The sequence below is a fragment of the Xiphophorus couchianus genome, chromosome 5, assembly GCF_001444195.1.
Source record: "Xiphophorus couchianus chromosome 5, X_couchianus-1.0, whole genome shotgun sequence".
NCBI classification, from domain to species: domain Eukaryota; kingdom Metazoa; phylum Chordata; class Actinopteri; order Cyprinodontiformes; family Poeciliidae; genus Xiphophorus; species Xiphophorus couchianus.
In genome coordinates, this window is record NC_040232.1 from 23,480,171 (window position 1) to 23,494,459 (window position 14,289).

At 36.8% G+C, this 14,289-nt stretch overlaps 1 protein-coding gene and 45 non-coding genes across 46 annotated transcripts in view; 45 read left to right on the plus strand and 1 right to left on the minus strand.

The window, feature by feature from the left end:
- Positions 1-14,289, minus strand: part of LOC114145106 (matrilin-2) — a 36,764-nt gene that overhangs the window by 5,949 nt on the left and 16,526 nt on the right. The gene's annotated exons all lie outside the window — the stretch shown is intronic.
- On the plus strand, positions 13-86 carry trnat-agu (transfer RNA threonine (anticodon AGU)). Its single transcript has one exon. It is a non-coding gene; the product is annotated as a tRNA-Thr (tRNA).
- Positions 380-453, plus strand: trnat-agu (transfer RNA threonine (anticodon AGU)). The gene has a single exon. It is a non-coding gene; the product is annotated as a tRNA-Thr (tRNA).
- Positions 578-651, plus strand: trnat-agu (transfer RNA threonine (anticodon AGU)). Its single transcript has one exon. It is a non-coding gene; the product is annotated as a tRNA-Thr (tRNA).
- On the plus strand, positions 1,123-1,196 carry trnat-agu (transfer RNA threonine (anticodon AGU)). The gene has a single exon. It is a non-coding gene; the product is annotated as a tRNA-Thr (tRNA).
- On the plus strand, positions 1,646-1,719 carry trnat-agu (transfer RNA threonine (anticodon AGU)). Its single transcript has one exon. It is a non-coding gene; the product is annotated as a tRNA-Thr (tRNA).
- trnat-agu (transfer RNA threonine (anticodon AGU)) lies at positions 1,844-1,917 on the plus strand. Its single transcript has one exon. It is a non-coding gene; the product is annotated as a tRNA-Thr (tRNA).
- On the plus strand, positions 2,196-2,269 carry trnat-cgu (transfer RNA threonine (anticodon CGU)). The gene has a single exon. It is a non-coding gene; the product is annotated as a tRNA-Thr (tRNA).
- Positions 2,369-2,442, plus strand: trnat-cgu (transfer RNA threonine (anticodon CGU)). Its single transcript has one exon. It is a non-coding gene; the product is annotated as a tRNA-Thr (tRNA).
- trnat-ugu (transfer RNA threonine (anticodon UGU)) lies at positions 2,541-2,614 on the plus strand. The gene has a single exon. It is a non-coding gene; the product is annotated as a tRNA-Thr (tRNA).
- trnat-cgu (transfer RNA threonine (anticodon CGU)) lies at positions 2,897-2,970 on the plus strand. Its single transcript has one exon. It is a non-coding gene; the product is annotated as a tRNA-Thr (tRNA).
- On the plus strand, positions 3,258-3,331 carry trnat-agu (transfer RNA threonine (anticodon AGU)). The gene has a single exon. It is a non-coding gene; the product is annotated as a tRNA-Thr (tRNA).
- Positions 3,606-3,679, plus strand: trnat-cgu (transfer RNA threonine (anticodon CGU)). Its single transcript has one exon. It is a non-coding gene; the product is annotated as a tRNA-Thr (tRNA).
- trnat-ugu (transfer RNA threonine (anticodon UGU)) lies at positions 3,779-3,852 on the plus strand. Its single transcript has one exon. It is a non-coding gene; the product is annotated as a tRNA-Thr (tRNA).
- Positions 4,135-4,208, plus strand: trnat-cgu (transfer RNA threonine (anticodon CGU)). The gene has a single exon. It is a non-coding gene; the product is annotated as a tRNA-Thr (tRNA).
- trnat-agu (transfer RNA threonine (anticodon AGU)) lies at positions 4,496-4,569 on the plus strand. Its single transcript has one exon. It is a non-coding gene; the product is annotated as a tRNA-Thr (tRNA).
- On the plus strand, positions 4,848-4,921 carry trnat-cgu (transfer RNA threonine (anticodon CGU)). The gene has a single exon. It is a non-coding gene; the product is annotated as a tRNA-Thr (tRNA).
- On the plus strand, positions 5,021-5,094 carry trnat-cgu (transfer RNA threonine (anticodon CGU)). The gene has a single exon. It is a non-coding gene; the product is annotated as a tRNA-Thr (tRNA).
- Positions 5,194-5,267, plus strand: trnat-cgu (transfer RNA threonine (anticodon CGU)). The gene has a single exon. It is a non-coding gene; the product is annotated as a tRNA-Thr (tRNA).
- Positions 5,366-5,439, plus strand: trnat-ugu (transfer RNA threonine (anticodon UGU)). Its single transcript has one exon. It is a non-coding gene; the product is annotated as a tRNA-Thr (tRNA).
- trnat-cgu (transfer RNA threonine (anticodon CGU)) lies at positions 5,722-5,795 on the plus strand. The gene has a single exon. It is a non-coding gene; the product is annotated as a tRNA-Thr (tRNA).
- trnat-agu (transfer RNA threonine (anticodon AGU)) lies at positions 6,083-6,156 on the plus strand. The gene has a single exon. It is a non-coding gene; the product is annotated as a tRNA-Thr (tRNA).
- trnat-cgu (transfer RNA threonine (anticodon CGU)) lies at positions 6,431-6,504 on the plus strand. Its single transcript has one exon. It is a non-coding gene; the product is annotated as a tRNA-Thr (tRNA).
- On the plus strand, positions 6,604-6,677 carry trnat-ugu (transfer RNA threonine (anticodon UGU)). Its single transcript has one exon. It is a non-coding gene; the product is annotated as a tRNA-Thr (tRNA).
- Positions 6,960-7,033, plus strand: trnat-cgu (transfer RNA threonine (anticodon CGU)). Its single transcript has one exon. It is a non-coding gene; the product is annotated as a tRNA-Thr (tRNA).
- trnat-agu (transfer RNA threonine (anticodon AGU)) lies at positions 7,321-7,394 on the plus strand. The gene has a single exon. It is a non-coding gene; the product is annotated as a tRNA-Thr (tRNA).
- On the plus strand, positions 7,673-7,746 carry trnat-ugu (transfer RNA threonine (anticodon UGU)). The gene has a single exon. It is a non-coding gene; the product is annotated as a tRNA-Thr (tRNA).
- Positions 8,035-8,108, plus strand: trnat-agu (transfer RNA threonine (anticodon AGU)). The gene has a single exon. It is a non-coding gene; the product is annotated as a tRNA-Thr (tRNA).
- On the plus strand, positions 8,387-8,460 carry trnat-ugu (transfer RNA threonine (anticodon UGU)). Its single transcript has one exon. It is a non-coding gene; the product is annotated as a tRNA-Thr (tRNA).
- trnat-agu (transfer RNA threonine (anticodon AGU)) lies at positions 8,909-8,982 on the plus strand. The gene has a single exon. It is a non-coding gene; the product is annotated as a tRNA-Thr (tRNA).
- On the plus strand, positions 9,269-9,342 carry trnat-agu (transfer RNA threonine (anticodon AGU)). The gene has a single exon. It is a non-coding gene; the product is annotated as a tRNA-Thr (tRNA).
- trnat-ugu (transfer RNA threonine (anticodon UGU)) lies at positions 9,467-9,540 on the plus strand. Its single transcript has one exon. It is a non-coding gene; the product is annotated as a tRNA-Thr (tRNA).
- Positions 10,012-10,085, plus strand: trnat-agu (transfer RNA threonine (anticodon AGU)). The gene has a single exon. It is a non-coding gene; the product is annotated as a tRNA-Thr (tRNA).
- On the plus strand, positions 10,211-10,284 carry trnat-ugu (transfer RNA threonine (anticodon UGU)). Its single transcript has one exon. It is a non-coding gene; the product is annotated as a tRNA-Thr (tRNA).
- Positions 10,702-10,775, plus strand: trnat-agu (transfer RNA threonine (anticodon AGU)). Its single transcript has one exon. It is a non-coding gene; the product is annotated as a tRNA-Thr (tRNA).
- Positions 10,900-10,973, plus strand: trnak-uuu (transfer RNA lysine (anticodon UUU)). The gene has a single exon. It is a non-coding gene; the product is annotated as a tRNA-Lys (tRNA).
- trnat-cgu (transfer RNA threonine (anticodon CGU)) lies at positions 11,073-11,146 on the plus strand. The gene has a single exon. It is a non-coding gene; the product is annotated as a tRNA-Thr (tRNA).
- On the plus strand, positions 11,604-11,677 carry trnat-agu (transfer RNA threonine (anticodon AGU)). The gene has a single exon. It is a non-coding gene; the product is annotated as a tRNA-Thr (tRNA).
- Positions 11,973-12,046, plus strand: trnat-agu (transfer RNA threonine (anticodon AGU)). Its single transcript has one exon. It is a non-coding gene; the product is annotated as a tRNA-Thr (tRNA).
- On the plus strand, positions 12,171-12,244 carry trnat-ugu (transfer RNA threonine (anticodon UGU)). The gene has a single exon. It is a non-coding gene; the product is annotated as a tRNA-Thr (tRNA).
- Positions 12,543-12,616, plus strand: trnat-agu (transfer RNA threonine (anticodon AGU)). The gene has a single exon. It is a non-coding gene; the product is annotated as a tRNA-Thr (tRNA).
- On the plus strand, positions 12,895-12,968 carry trnat-cgu (transfer RNA threonine (anticodon CGU)). The gene has a single exon. It is a non-coding gene; the product is annotated as a tRNA-Thr (tRNA).
- trnat-agu (transfer RNA threonine (anticodon AGU)) lies at positions 13,257-13,330 on the plus strand. Its single transcript has one exon. It is a non-coding gene; the product is annotated as a tRNA-Thr (tRNA).
- Positions 13,455-13,528, plus strand: trnak-uuu (transfer RNA lysine (anticodon UUU)). The gene has a single exon. It is a non-coding gene; the product is annotated as a tRNA-Lys (tRNA).
- trnat-cgu (transfer RNA threonine (anticodon CGU)) lies at positions 13,629-13,702 on the plus strand. The gene has a single exon. It is a non-coding gene; the product is annotated as a tRNA-Thr (tRNA).
- On the plus strand, positions 14,160-14,233 carry trnat-agu (transfer RNA threonine (anticodon AGU)). The gene has a single exon. It is a non-coding gene; the product is annotated as a tRNA-Thr (tRNA).

Genomic DNA, 14,289 nt, shown 5'->3' on the forward strand with positions numbered 1-14,289 from the left:
CAGCAATTTGAAGGTGCTGTGGCTTAGCTGGTCAAAGTGCCTGTCTAGTAAACAGGAGATCCTTGGTTCAAATCCCAGCAGCACCTTTGAATGAAATGGCTTTTTGCCTGATGTAGTCTTGTCTTTCCTTTGACACATGTTCTTAATAAAATATGTCCTTACTTTCAGAGAAAGTGTTATTGCAGTAAATTCAAGGTGCTGTGGCTTAGCAGGTCAAAGCGCCTGTCTAGAAAACATGTGATCCTGGGTTCAAAACCCATTAGTACCATTCTAAAAACTTCTTTATAAATGATACAATTTAGTTGCTTCAATTGTTTGATATTTGAAATCAGTTTCAAAATATTTCCTGACGTTTAAAGTGTAATTGCAGCAACGTCAAGGTGCTGTGGCTTAGTTGGTCAAAGTGCCTGTCTAGTAAACAGGAGATCCTGGGTTCAAATCCCAGCAGCACCTTTGAATGAAATGTCTATTTGCCTGATGTAGTCTTGTCTTTCCTTTGACACATGTTCTTAATAAAATATGTCCTGGCATTCAGAAAAAGTGGCATTTGGAGATAGTGTCATTTAAGCAACTGCAAGGTTCTGTGGCTTAGCTGGTCAAAGCGCCTGTCGAGTAAACAGGAGATCCTGGGTTCAAATCCCAGCAGCACCTTTGAGTGAAATATCTATTGTACTGATGTAGTTTTGTTTATCCTATATTCTCAAGTTGTTATTACAATATGTCCTGACATTTAGAGAAAGTGTAATTGCAGCAATTTCAAGGTGCTGTAGCTCAGCTTGTCAAAGAGCTTGTCTCTTATATAGAAGATCCTGGGTTCAAATCCCAGCAGTACCTTTCTAAAGAAGTCTTTATAAATGAGAAAATATAGTTGTTTGAAATCAGTTACAAAATATGTCCTTACTTTCAGATAAAGTGTGATTGCAGTAAATTCAAGGTGCTGAGGCTTAGCAGGTCAAAGCACCTGTCTAGAAAACATGTGATCCTTTGTTCAAAACCCATTAGTACCTTTCTAAAAATTTCTTTATAAATGGTACAATTTAGTTGCTTGAATTGTTTGATATTTGAAATCAGTTTCAAAATATTTCCTGACATTTAGTTAAAATGTAATTTCAGCAACGTCAAGGTGCTGTGGCTTAGTTGGTCAAAGTGCCTGTCTAGTAAACAGGAGATCCTGGGTTCAAATCCCAGCAGCACCTTTCTAAAAAAAGTCTTTACAAATGAGAAAATTTAGTTGTTTGAAATCATTTTCAAAATATGTCCTAAATTTTAGATAAAGTGTGATTGCAGCAACGTCAAGGTGATGTGGCTTAGCTGATCAAAGTGCCTGTCTAGTAAACAGGAGATCCTGGGTTCAAATTCCAGCAGCACCTTTGAGTGAAATGGCTATTGTACTGATGTAGTTTTGTATATCCTATTATCTCAAGTTGTCATTACATTATGTACTGGTATTTAGAGAAAGTGTAATTGCAGTAATTTCAAGGTGCTGTGGCTTAGCGGGTCAAAGCGCCTGTCTAGAATACATGTGATCCTGGGTTCAAAACCCATTAGTACCTTTATAAAAGATACAATTTAGTAGTTTGATATTTGAAATCAGTTTCAAAATATTTCCTGACGTTTAGTTAAAGTGTAATTGCAGCAACGTCAAGGTGCTGTGGCTTAGCTGGTCAAAGTGCCTGTCTAGTAAACAGGAGATCCTTGGTTCAAATCCCAGCAGCACCTTTGAATGAAATGGTTTTTTGCCTGATGTAGTCTTGTTTTTCCTTTGACACATGTTCTTAATAAAATATGTCCTCTCATTCAGAGAAAGTGGCATTTGGAGAAAGTGTCATTTATGCAACTGCAAGGTGCTGTGGCTTAGTTGGTCAAAGTGCCTGTCTAGTAAACAGGAGATCCTGGGTTCAAATCCCAGCAGCACCTTTGAATGAAATGGCTTTTTGACTGATGTAGTCTTGTTTTTCCTATTGACACAAGTTCTTAATACAATATGTCATGGCCTTTAGAGGAAGTGTAATTGTGCTATTTTCAATGTGCTGTTGGTCAAAGCGCCTGTCTCTTATATAGAAGATCCTGGGTTCAAATCCCAGCAGTACCATTTAAAGAACAGCTTATTAATTAATACAATTTTGTTGTTTATTTGAAATCAGTTTCAGAATATGTCCTGAATTTTAGAGAAAGTATAATTTCAGCAACTACAAGGTGCTGTGGCTTAGCTGGTCAAAGCGCCTGTCTCGTAAATAGGAGATCCTGGGTTCAAATCCCAGCAGTACCTTTCTAAAAAAGTCTTTATAAATGAGAAAATTTAGTCGTTTGAAATCAGTTTCAAAATATGTCCGGAATTTTAGAGAAAGTATAATTTCAGAAGATACAAGGTGCTGTGGCTTAGATGGTCAAAGCACCTGTCTCGTAAATAGGAGATCCTGGGTTCAAATCCCAGCGGTACCTTCCTAAAAACGTCTTTATAAATGAGAAAATATAGTTGTTTGAAATCAGTTACAAAATATGGCCTTTTCTCAGATAACGTTTGATTGCAGTAACTGCAAGGTGCTGTGGCTTAGCTGGTCAAAGCTCCTGTCTTGTAAATAGGAGATCCTGGGTTCAAATCCCAGCAGCACCTTTGAGTGAAATAGCTATTGTACTTATGTAGTTTTGTTTATCCTATATTCTCAAGTTGTTATTGCAATATGTCCTGGCATTTAGAGGAAGTGTAATTGCAACAATTTCAATGTGCTGTGGCTCAGCTTGTCAAAGAGCTTGTCTCTTAAGTAGGAGATCCTGGGTTCAAATCCCAGCAGTACCTTTCTAAAAAAGTCTTTATAAATGAGAAATTTTAGTTGTTTGAAATCAGTTTCAAAATATGTCCTGAATTTTAGAGAAAGTATAATTTCAGCAACTACAAGGTGCTGTGGCTTAGCTGGTCAAAGCGCCTGTCTCGTAAATAGGAGATCCTGGGTTCAAATCCCAGCAGTACCTTTCTAAAAAAGTCGTTATAAATGAGAAAATATAGTTGTTTAAAATCAGTTATAAAATATGTCCTTACTGTCAGATAAAGTGTGATTGCAGGAACTTCAAGGTGCTGTGGCTTAACAAGTCAAAGCGCCTGTCTAGAAAACATGTGATCCTGGAATCAAACCCATTAGTAATTTTCTAAAAACTTCTTTATAAATGATACAATTTAGTTGCTTGAATTGTTTGATATTTGAAATCAGTTTCAAAATATTTCCTGACGTTTAGTTAACGTGTAATCGCAGCAACGTCAAGGTGCTGTGGCTTAGTTGGTCAAAGTGCCTGTCTAGTAAACAGGAGATCCTGGGTTCAAATCCCAGCAGCACCTTTGCATGAAATGGCTTTTTGCCTGATGTAGTCTTGTTTTTCCTATTGACACAAGTTCTTAATACAATATGTCATGGCCTTTAGAGGAAGTGTAATTGTGCTATTTTCAATGTGCTGTTGGTCAAAGCGCCTGTCTCTTATATAGAAGATCCTGGGTTCAAATCCCAGCAGTACCTTTCTAAAAAAGTCTTTATAAATGAGAAAATTTAGTCGTTTGAAATCAGTTTCAAAATATGTCCGGAATTTTAGAGAAAGTATAATTTCAGAAGATACAAGGTGCTGTGGCTTAGATGGTCAAAGCACCTGTCTCGTAAATAGGAGATCCTGGGTTCAAATCCCAGCGGTACCTTCCTAAAAACGTCTTTATAAATGAGAAAATATAGTTGTTTGAAATCAGTTACAAAATATGTCCTTACTTTCAGATAACGTTTGATTGCAGTAACTGCAAGGTGCTGTGGCTTAGCTGGTCAAAGCTCCTGTCTTGTAAATAGGAGATCCTGGGTTCAAATCCCAGCAGCACCTTTGAGTGAAATAGCTATTGTACTTATGTAGTTTTGTTTATCCTATATTCTCAAGTTGTTATTGCAATATGTCCTGGCATTTAGAGGAAGTGTAATTGCAACAATTTCAATGTGCTGTGGCTCAGCTTGTCAAAGAGCTTGTCTCTTAAGTAGGAGATCCTGGGTTCAAATCCCAGCAGTACCTTTCTAAAAAAGTCTTTATAAATGAGAAATTTTAGTTGTTTGAAATCAGTTTCAAAATATGTCCTGAATTTTAGAGAAAGTATAATTTCAGCAACTACAAGGTGCTGTGGCTTAGCTGGTCAAAGCGCCTGTCTCGTAAATAGGAGATCCTGGGTTCAAATCCCAGCAGCACCTTTCTAAAAAAGTCGTTATAAATGAGAAAATATAGTTGTTTAAAATCAGTTATAAAATATGTCCTTACTGTCAGATAAAGTGTGATTGCAGTAACTTCAAGGTGCTGTGGCTTAGCAGGTCAAAGCGCCTGTCTAGAAAACATGTGATCCTGGAATCAAACCCATTAGTAATTTTCTAAAAACTTCTTTATAAATGATACAATTTAGTTGCTTGAATTGTTTGATATTTGAAATCAGTTTCAAAATATTTCCTGACGTTTAGTTAACGTGTAATCGCAGCAACGTCAAGGTGCTGTGGCTTAGTTGGTCAAAGTGCCTGTCTAGTAAACAGGAGATCCTGGGTTCAAATCCCAGCAGCACCTTTGCATGAAATGGCTTTTTGCCTGATGTAGTCTTGTTTTTCCTATTGACACAAGTTCTTAATACAATATGTCATGGCCTTTAGAGGAAGAGTAATTGTGCTATTTTCAATGTGCTGTTGGTCAAAGCGCCTGTCTCTTATATAGAAGATCCTGGGTTCAAATCCCAGCAGTACCATTTAAAGAACAGCTTATTAATTAATACAATTTTGTTGTTTATTTGAAATCAGTTTCAAAATATGTCCTGAATTTTAGAGAAAGTATAATTTCAGCAACTGCAAGGTTCTGTGGCTTAGCTGGTCAAAGCGCCTGTCTCGTAAACAGGAGATCCTGGGTTCAAATCCCAGCAGTACCTTTCTAAAAAAGTCTTTATAAATGAGAAAATTTAGTTGTTTGAAATCAGTTTCAAAATATGTCCTGAATTTTAGAGAAAGTATAATTTCAGCAACTACAAGGTGCTGTGGCTTAGCTGGTCAAAGCGCCTGTCTCGTAAATAGGAGATCCTGGGTTCAAATCCCAGCAGTACCTTTCTAAAAAAGTCTTTATAAATGAGAAAATTTAGTCGTTTGAAATCAGTTTCAAAATATGTCCGGAATTTTAGAGAAAGTATAATTTCAGAAGATACAAGGTGCTGTGGCTTAGATGGTCAAAGCACCTGTCTCGTAAATAGGAGATCCTGGGTTCAAATCCCAGCGGTACCTTCCTAAAAACGTCTTTATAAATGAGAAAATATAGTTGTTTGAAATCAGTTACAAAATATGGCCTTTTCTCAGATAACGTTTGATTGCAGTAACTGCAAGGTGCTGTGGCTTAGCTGGTCAAAGCTCCTGTCTTGTAAATAGGAGATCCTGGGTTCAAATCCCAGCAGCACCTTTGAGTGAAATAGCTATTGTACTTATGTAGTTTTGTTTATCCTATATTCTCAAGTTGTTATTGCAATATGTCCTGGCATTTAGAGGAAGTGTAATTGCAACAATTTCAATGTGCTGTGGCTCAGCTTGTCAAAGAGCTTGTCTCTTAAGTAGGAGATCCTGGGTTCAAATCCCAGCAGTACCTTTCTAAAAAAGTCTTTATAAATGAGAAATTTTAGTTGTTTGAAATCAGTTTCAAAATATGTCCTGAATTTTAGAGAAAGTATAATTTCAGCAACTACAAGGTGCTGTGGCTTAGCTGGTCAAAGCGCCTGTCTCGTAAATAGGAGATCCTGGGTTCAAATCCCAGCAGTACCTTTCTAAAAAAGTCGTTATAAATGAGAAAATATAGTTGTTTAAAATCAGTTATAAAATATGTCCTTACTGTCAGATAAAGTGTGATTGCAGGAACTTCAAGGTGCTGTGGCTTAACAAGTCAAAGCGCCTGTCTAGAAAACATGTGATCCTGGAATCAAACCCATTAGTAATTTTCTAAAAACTTCTTTATAAATGATACAATTTAGTTGCTTGAATTGTTTGATATTTGAAATCAGTTTCAAAATATTTCCTGACGTTTAGTTAACGTGTAATCGCAGCAACGTCAAGGTGCTGTGGCTTAGTTGGTCAAAGTGCCTGTCTAGTAAACAGGAGATCCTGGGTTCAAATCCCAGCAGCACCTTTGCATGAAATGGCTTTTTGCCTGATGTAGTCTTGTTTTTCCTATTGACACAAGTTCTTAATACAATATGTCATGGCCTTTAGAGGAAGTGTAATTGTGCTATTTTCAATGTGCTGTTGGTCAAAGCGCCTGTCTCTTATATAGAAGATCCTGGGTTCAAATCCCAGCAGTACCTTTCTAAAAAAGTCTTTATAAATGAGAAAATTTAGTCGTTTGAAATCAGTTTCAAAATATGTCCGGAATTTTAGAGAAAGTATAATTTCAGAAGATACAAGGTGCTGTGGCTTAGATGGTCAAAGCACCTGTCTCGTAAATAGGAGATCCTGGGTTCAAATCCCAGCGGTACCTTCCTAAAAACGTCTTTATAAATGAGAAAATATAGTTGTTTGAAATCAGTTACAAAATATGTCCTTACTTTCAGATAACGTTTGATTGCAGTAACTGCAAGGTGCTGTGGCTTAGCTGGTCAAAGCTCCTGTCTTGTAAATAGGAGATCCTGGGTTCAAATCCCAGCAGCACCTTTGAGTGAAATAGCTATTGTACTTATGTAGTTTTGTTTATCCTATATTCTCAAGTTGTTATTGCAATATGTCCTGGCATTTAGAGGAAGTGTAATTGCAACAATTTCAATGTGCTGTGGCTCAGCTTGTCAAAGAGCTTGTCTCTTAAGTAGGAGATCCTGGGTTCAAATCCCAGCAGTACCTTTCTAAAAAAGTCTTTATAAATGAGAAATTTTAGTTGTTTGAAATCAGTTTCAAAATATGTCCTGAATTTTAGAGAAAGTATAATTTCAGCAACTACAAGGTGCTGTGGCTTAGCTGGTCAAAGCGCCTGTCTCGTAAATAGGAGATCCTGGGTTCAAATCCCAGCAGCACCTTTCTAAAAAAGTCGTTATAAATGAGAAAATATAGTTGTTTAAAATCAGTTATAAAATATGTCCTTACTGTCAGATAAAGTGTGATTGCAGTAACTTCAAGGTGCTGTGGCTTAGCAGGTCAAAGCGCCTGTCTAGAAAACATGTGATCCTGGAATCAAACCCATTAGTAATTTTCTAAAAACTTCTTTATAAATGATACAATTTAGTTGCTTGAATTGTTTGATATTTGAAATCAGTTTCAAAATATTTCCTGACGTTTAGTTAACGTGTAATCGCAGCAACGTCAAGGTGCTGTGGCTTAGTTGGTCAAAGTGCCTGTCTAGTAAACAGGAGATCCTGGGTTCAAATCCCAGCAGCACCTTTGCATGAAATGGCTTTTTGCCTGATGTAGTCTTGTTTTTCCTATTGACACAAGTTCTTAATACAATATGTCATGGCCTTTAGAGGAAGAGTAATTGTGCTATTTTCAATGTGCTGTTGGTCAAAGCGCCTGTCTCTTATATAGAAGATCCTGGGTTCAAATCCCAGCAGTACCATTTAAAGAACAGCTTATTAATTAATACAATTTTGTTGTTTATTTGAAATCAGTTTCAAAATATGTCCTGAATTTTAGAGAAAGTATAATTTCAGTAACTACAAGGTGCTGTGGCTTAGCTGGTCAAACCGCCTTTCTTGTAAATAGGAGATCCTGGGTTCAAATCCCAGCAGTACCTTTCTAAAAAAGTCGTTATAAATGAGAAAATGTAGTTGTTTGAAATCAGTTACAAAATATGTCCTTACTGTCAGATAACGTTTGATTGCAGTAACTTCAAGGTGCTGTGGCTTAACAAGTCAAAGCGCCTGTCTAGAAAACATGTGATCCTTTGTTCAAAACCCATTAGTACCTTTCTAAAAACTTCTTTATAAATGATACAATTTAGTTGCTTGAATTGTTTTATATTTGACATCAGTTTCAAAATATTTCCTGACATTTAGTTAAAATGTAATTTCAGCAACGTCAAGGTGCTGTGGCTTAGTTGGTCAAAGTGCCTGTCTAGTAAACAGGAGATCCTAGGTTCAAATCCCAGCAGCACCTTTGAATGAAATGGTTTTTTGCCTGATGTAGTCTTGTTTTTCCTATTAACACAAGTTCTTAATACAATATGTCATGGCCTTTAGAGGAAGTGTAATTGTGCTATTTTCAAGGTGCTGTTGGTCAAAGCGCCTGTCTCTTATATAGAAGATCCTGGGTTCAAATCCCAGCAGTACCATTTAAAGAACAGCTTATTAATTAATACAATTTTGTTGTTTATTTGAAATCAGTTACAAAATATGTCCTGAATTTTAGAGAAAGTATAATTTCAGTAACTACAAGGTGCTGTGGCTTAGCTGGTCAAAGCGCCTGTCTTGTAAATAGGAGATCCTGGGTTCAAATCCCAGCAGTACCTTTCTAAAAAAGTCTTTATAAATGAGAAAATATAGTTGTTTGAAATCAGTTACAAAATATGTCCTAAATTTTAGATAAAGTGTAATTGCAGCGACGTCAAGGTGATGTGGCTTAGCTGATCAAAGTGCCTGTCTAGTAAACAGGAGATCCTGGGTTCAAATTCCAGCAGCACCTTTGAGTGAAATGGCTATTGTACTGATGTAGTTTTGTATATCCTATTATCTCAAGTTGTCATTACATTATGTACTGCTATTTAGAGAAAGTGTAATTGCAGTAATTTCAAGGTGCTGTGGCTTAGCGGGTCAAAGCGCCTGTCTAGAATACATGTGATCCTGGGTTCAAAACCCATTAGTACCTTTATAAAAGATACAATTTAGTTGTTTGATATTTGAAATCAGTTTCAAAATATTTCCTGACATTTAGTTAAAATGTAATTTCAGCAACGTCAAGGTGCTGTGGCTTAGTTGGTCAAAGTGCCTGTCTAGTAAACAGGAGATCCTGGGTTCAAATCCCAGCAGCACCTTTGAATGAAATGGTTTTTTGCCTGATGTAGTCTTGTTTTTCCTATTAACACAAGTTCTTAATACAATATGTCCTGGCATTTAGAGGAAGAGTAATTGTGCTATTGTCAAGGTGCTGTGGCTCATCTTGTCAAAGAGCTTGTCTCTTAAATAGAAGATCCTGGGTTCAAATCCAAGCAGTACCATTTAAAGAACAGCTCATTAATTAATACATTTTTGTTGTTTATTTGAAATCAGTTACAAAATATGTCCTTATTTTTAGATAAAGTGTATTGGCAGCGACTTGAAGGTGCTGTGGCTTAGTTGGTCAAAGTGCCTGTCTAGTAAACAGGAGATCCTGGTTTCAAATCCCAGCAGCACCTTTGAATGAAATGTCTATTTGCCTGATGTAGTCTTGTCTTTCCTTTGACACATGTTCTTAATAAAATATGTCCTCTCATTCAGAGAAAGTGGCATTTGGAGAAAGTGTCATTTAAGCAACTGCAAGGTGCTGTGGCATAGCTGGTCAAAGCGCCTGTCTTGTAAATAGGAGATCCTGGGTTCAAATCCCAGCAGCACCTTTGAGTGAAATAGCTATTGTACTTATATAGTTTTGTTTATCCTATATTCTCAAGTTGTTATTACAATATGTCCTGGCATTTAGAGGATGTGTAATTGCAGCAATTTCAAGCTGCTGTGGCTCAGCTTGTCAAAGAGCTTGTCTCTTAAGTAGAAGATCCTAGGTTCAAATCCCAGCAGTACCTTTCTAAAAAAGTCTTTATAAATGACAAAATTTAGTTGTTTGAAATCAGTTACAAAATATGTCCTTACCTTCAGATAAAGTGTGATTGCAGTAACTTCAAGGTGCTGTGGCTTACCAAGTCAAAGCGCCTGTCTAGTGAACAGGAGATCCTGGGATCAAAACCCATTAGTACCTTTCTAAAAACGTCTTTATAAATGATACAATTTAGTTGCTTGAATTGTTTGATATTTGAAATCAGTTTCAAAATATTTCCTGACGTTTAGTTAAAGTGTAATTGCAGCAACGTCAAGGTGCTGTGGCTTAGTTGGTCAAAGTGCCTGTCTAGTAAACAGGAGATCCTGGGTTCAAATCCCAGCAGCACCTTTGAATGAAATGGCTTTTTGCCTGATGTAGTCTTGTCTTTCCTATTGACGCAAGTTCTTAATACAATATGTCCTGGCATTCAGAAAAAGTGGCATTTGGAGATAGTGTCATTTAAGCAACTGCAAGGTGCTGTGGCTTAGCTGGTCAAAGCTCCTGTCTTGTAAATAGGAGATCCTGGGTTCAAATCCCAGCAGCACCTTTGAGTGAAATAGCTATTGTACTTATGTAGTTTTGTTTATCCTATATTCTCAAGTTGTTATTGCAATATGTCCTGGCATTTAGAGGAAGTGTAATTGCAACAATTTCAATGTGCTGTGGCTCAGCTTGTCAAAGAGCTTGTCTCTTAAGTAGGAGATCCTGGGTTCGAATCCCAGCAGTACCTTTCTAAAAAAGTCTTTATAAATGAGAAAATTCAGTTGTTTGAAATCAGTTTCAAAATATGCAGGTCAAAACGCCTGTCTAGAAAACATGTTATCCTGGGTTCAAAACCCATTAGTATCTTTCTAAAAACGTCTTTATAAATGATACAATTTAGTTGCTTGAATTGTTTGATATTTGAAATCAGTTTCAAAATATTTCCTGACGTTTAGTTAAAGTGTAATTGCAGCAACGTCAAGGTGCTGTGGCTTAGTTGGTCAAAGTGCCTGTCTAGTAAACAGGAGATCCTGGGTTCAAATCCCAGCAGCACCTTTGAATAAAATCTCTATTTGCCTGATGTAGTCTTGTCTTTCCTTTGACACATGTTCTTAATAAAATATGTCCTGGCATTCAGAAAAAGTGGCATTTGGAGAAAGTGTCATTTAAGCAACTGCAAGGTGCTGTGGCTTAGCTGGTCAAAGCGCCTGTCTTTTAAATAGGAGATCCTGGGTTCAAATCCCAGCAGCACCTTTCTAAAAACGTCTTTATAAATGAGAAAATTTAGATATTTGAAATCATTTTCAAAATATGTCCTGAATTTTAGAGAAAGTAGAATTTCAGCAGCTACAAGGTGCTGTTGCTTAGCTGGTCAAAGCGCCTGTCTCGTAAATAGGAGATCCTGGGTTCAAATCCCAGCGGTACCTTTCTAAAAACGTCTTTATAAATGAGAAAATATAGTTGTTTGAAATCAGTTAAAAATATGTCCTTACTTTCAGATAAAGTGTGATTGCAGTAACTTCAAGGTGATGTGACTTAGCTGGTCAAAGTGCCTGTCTAGTAAACAGGAGATCCTGGGTTCAAATCAATGCAGCACCTTTGAGTGAAATAGCTATTGTACTGATGTAGTTTTGTTTATCCTATATTCTCAAGTTGCTATTACAATATGTCCAGGCATTTAGAGGATGTGTAATTGCAGTAATTTCAGGATGCTGTGGCTTAGCTGGTCAAAGTTCCTGTCTAATGAACAGGACACCCTGGGTACAAATCCCAGCAGTACTATTTAAAGAACAGCTTATTAATAATACATTTTTGTTGTTTATTTGAAATCAGTTACAAAATATGTCCTTATTTTTAGATAAAGTGTAATTGCAGCAATTTGAAGGTGCTGTGGCTTAGCTGGTCAAAGTGCCTGTCTAGTAAACAGGAGATCCTTGGTTCAAATCCCAGCAGCACCTTTGAATGAAATGGCTTTTTGCCTGATGTAGTCTTGTCTTTCCTTTGACACGTTCTTAATAAAATATGTCCTTACTTTCAGAGAAAGTGTTATTGCAGTAAATTCAAGGTGCTGTGGCTTAGCAGGTCAAAGCGCCTGTCTAGAAAACATGTGATCCTGGGTTCAAAACCCATTAGTACCTTTCTAAAAACTTCTTTATAAATGATACAATTTAGTTGCTTGAATTGTTTGATATTTGAAATCAGTTTCAAAATATTTCCTGACGTTTAGTTAAAGTGTAATTGCAGCAACGTCAAGGTGCTGTGGCTTAGTTGGTCAAAGTGCCCGTCTAGTAAACAGGAGATCCTGGGTTCAAATCCCAGCAGCACCTTTGAATGAAATGTCTATTTGCCTGATGTAGTCTTGTCTTTCCTTTGACACATGTTCTTAATAAAATATGTCCTGGCATTCAGAAAAAGTGGCATTTGGAGATAGTGTCATTTAAGCAACTGCAAGGTGCTGTGGCTTAGCTGGTCAAAGCGCCTGTCTTGTAAATAGGAGATCCTGGGTTCAAATCCCAGCAGCACCTTTGAGTGAAATATCTATTGTACTGATGTAGTTTTGTTTATCCTATATTCTCAAGTTGTTATTACAATATGTCCTGACATTTAGAGGAAGTGTAATTGCAGCAATTTCAAGGTGCTGTAGCTCAGCTTGTCAAAGAGCTTGTCTCTTATATAGAAGATCCTGGGTTCAAATCCCAGCAGTACCTTTCTAAAGAAGTCTTTATAAATGATACAATTTAGTTGCTTGAATTGTTTGATATTTGAAATCAGTTTCAAAATATTTCCTGACGTTTAGTTAAAGTGTAATTGCAGCAAAGTCAAGGTGCTGTGGCTTAGTTGGTCAAAGTGCCTGTCTAGTAAACAGGAGATCCTGGGTTCAAATCCCAGCAGCACCTTTGAATGAAATGGTTTTTTGCCTGATGTAGTCTTGTTTTTCCTATTGACACAAGTTCTTAATACAATATGTCATGGCCTTTAGAGGAAGTGTAATTGTATTATTTTCAAGGTGCTGTTGGTCAAAGCGCCTGTCTCTTATATAGAAGATCTTGGGTTCAAATCCCAGCAGTACCATTTAAAGAACAGCTTATTAATTAATACAATTTTGTTGTTTATTTGAAATCAGTTTCAAAATATGTCCTGAATTTTAGAGAAAGTATAATTTCAGCAACTGCAAGGTTCTGTGGCTTAGCTGGTCAAAGCGCCTGTCTCGTAAACAGGAGATCCTGGGTTCAAATCCCAGCAGTACCTTTCTAAAAAAGTCTTTATAAATGAGAAAATATAGTTGTTTGAAATCAGTTACAAAATATGTCCTTACTTTCAGATAAAGTGTGATTGCAGTAAATTCAAGGTGCTGTGGCTTAGCAGGTCAAAGCATCTGTCTAGAAAACATGTGATCCTTTGTTCAAAACCCATTAGTACCTTTCTAAAAATTTCTTTATAAATGATACAATTTAGTTGCTTGAATTGTTTGATATTTGAAATCAGTTTCAAAATGTTTCCTGACGTTTAGTTAAAGTGTAATTGCAGCAACGTCAAGGTGCTGTGGCTTAGTTGGTCAAAGTGCCTGTCTAGTAAACAGGAGATCCTGGGTTCAAATCCCAGCAGCACCTTTGAATAAAATGTCTATTTGCCTGATGTAGTCTTGTCTTTCCTTTGACACATGTTCTTAATAAAATATGTCCTGGCATTCAGAAAAAGTGGCATTTGGAGAAAGTGTCATTTAAGCAACTGCAAGGTGCTGTGGCTTAGCTGGTCAAAGCGCCTGTCTTTTAAATAGGAGATCCTGGGTTCAAATCCCAGCAGCACCTTTCTAAAAAAAGTCTTTATAAATGAGAAAATTTAGTTGTTTGAAATCATTTTCAAACTATGTCCTGAATTTTAGAGAAAGTAGAATTTCAGCAGCTACAAGGTGCTGTGGCTTAGCTGGTCAAAGCGCCTGTCTCGTAAATAGGAGATCCTGGGTTCAAATCTCAGCGGTACCTTTCTAAAAACGTCTTTATAAATTAGAAAATATAGTTGTTTGAAATCAGTTAAAAATATGTCCTTACTTTCAGATAAAGTGTGATTGCAGTAACTTCAAGGTGCTGTGACTTAGCTGGTCAAAGTGCCTGTCTAGTAAACAGGAGATCCTGGGTTCAAATCAATGCAGCACCTTTGAGTGAAATAGCTATTGTACTGATGTAGTTTTGTTTATCCTATATTCTCAAGTTGCTATTACAATATGTCCAGGCATTTAGAGGATGTGTAATTGCAGTAATTTCAGGATGCTGTGGCTTAGCTGGTCAAAGTTCCTGTCTAATGAACAGGACACCCTGGGTACAAATCCCAGCAGTACTATTTAAAGAACAGCTTATTAATAATACATTTTTGTTGTTTATTTGAAATCAGTTACAAAATATGTCCTTATTTTTAGATAAAGTGTAATTGCAGCAATTTGAAGGTGCTGTGGCTTAGCTGGTCAAAGTGCCTGTCTAGTAAACAGGAGATCCTTGGTTCAAATCCCAGCAGCACCTTTGAATGAAATGGCTTTTTGCCTGATGTAGTCTTGTCTTTCCTTTGACACATGTTC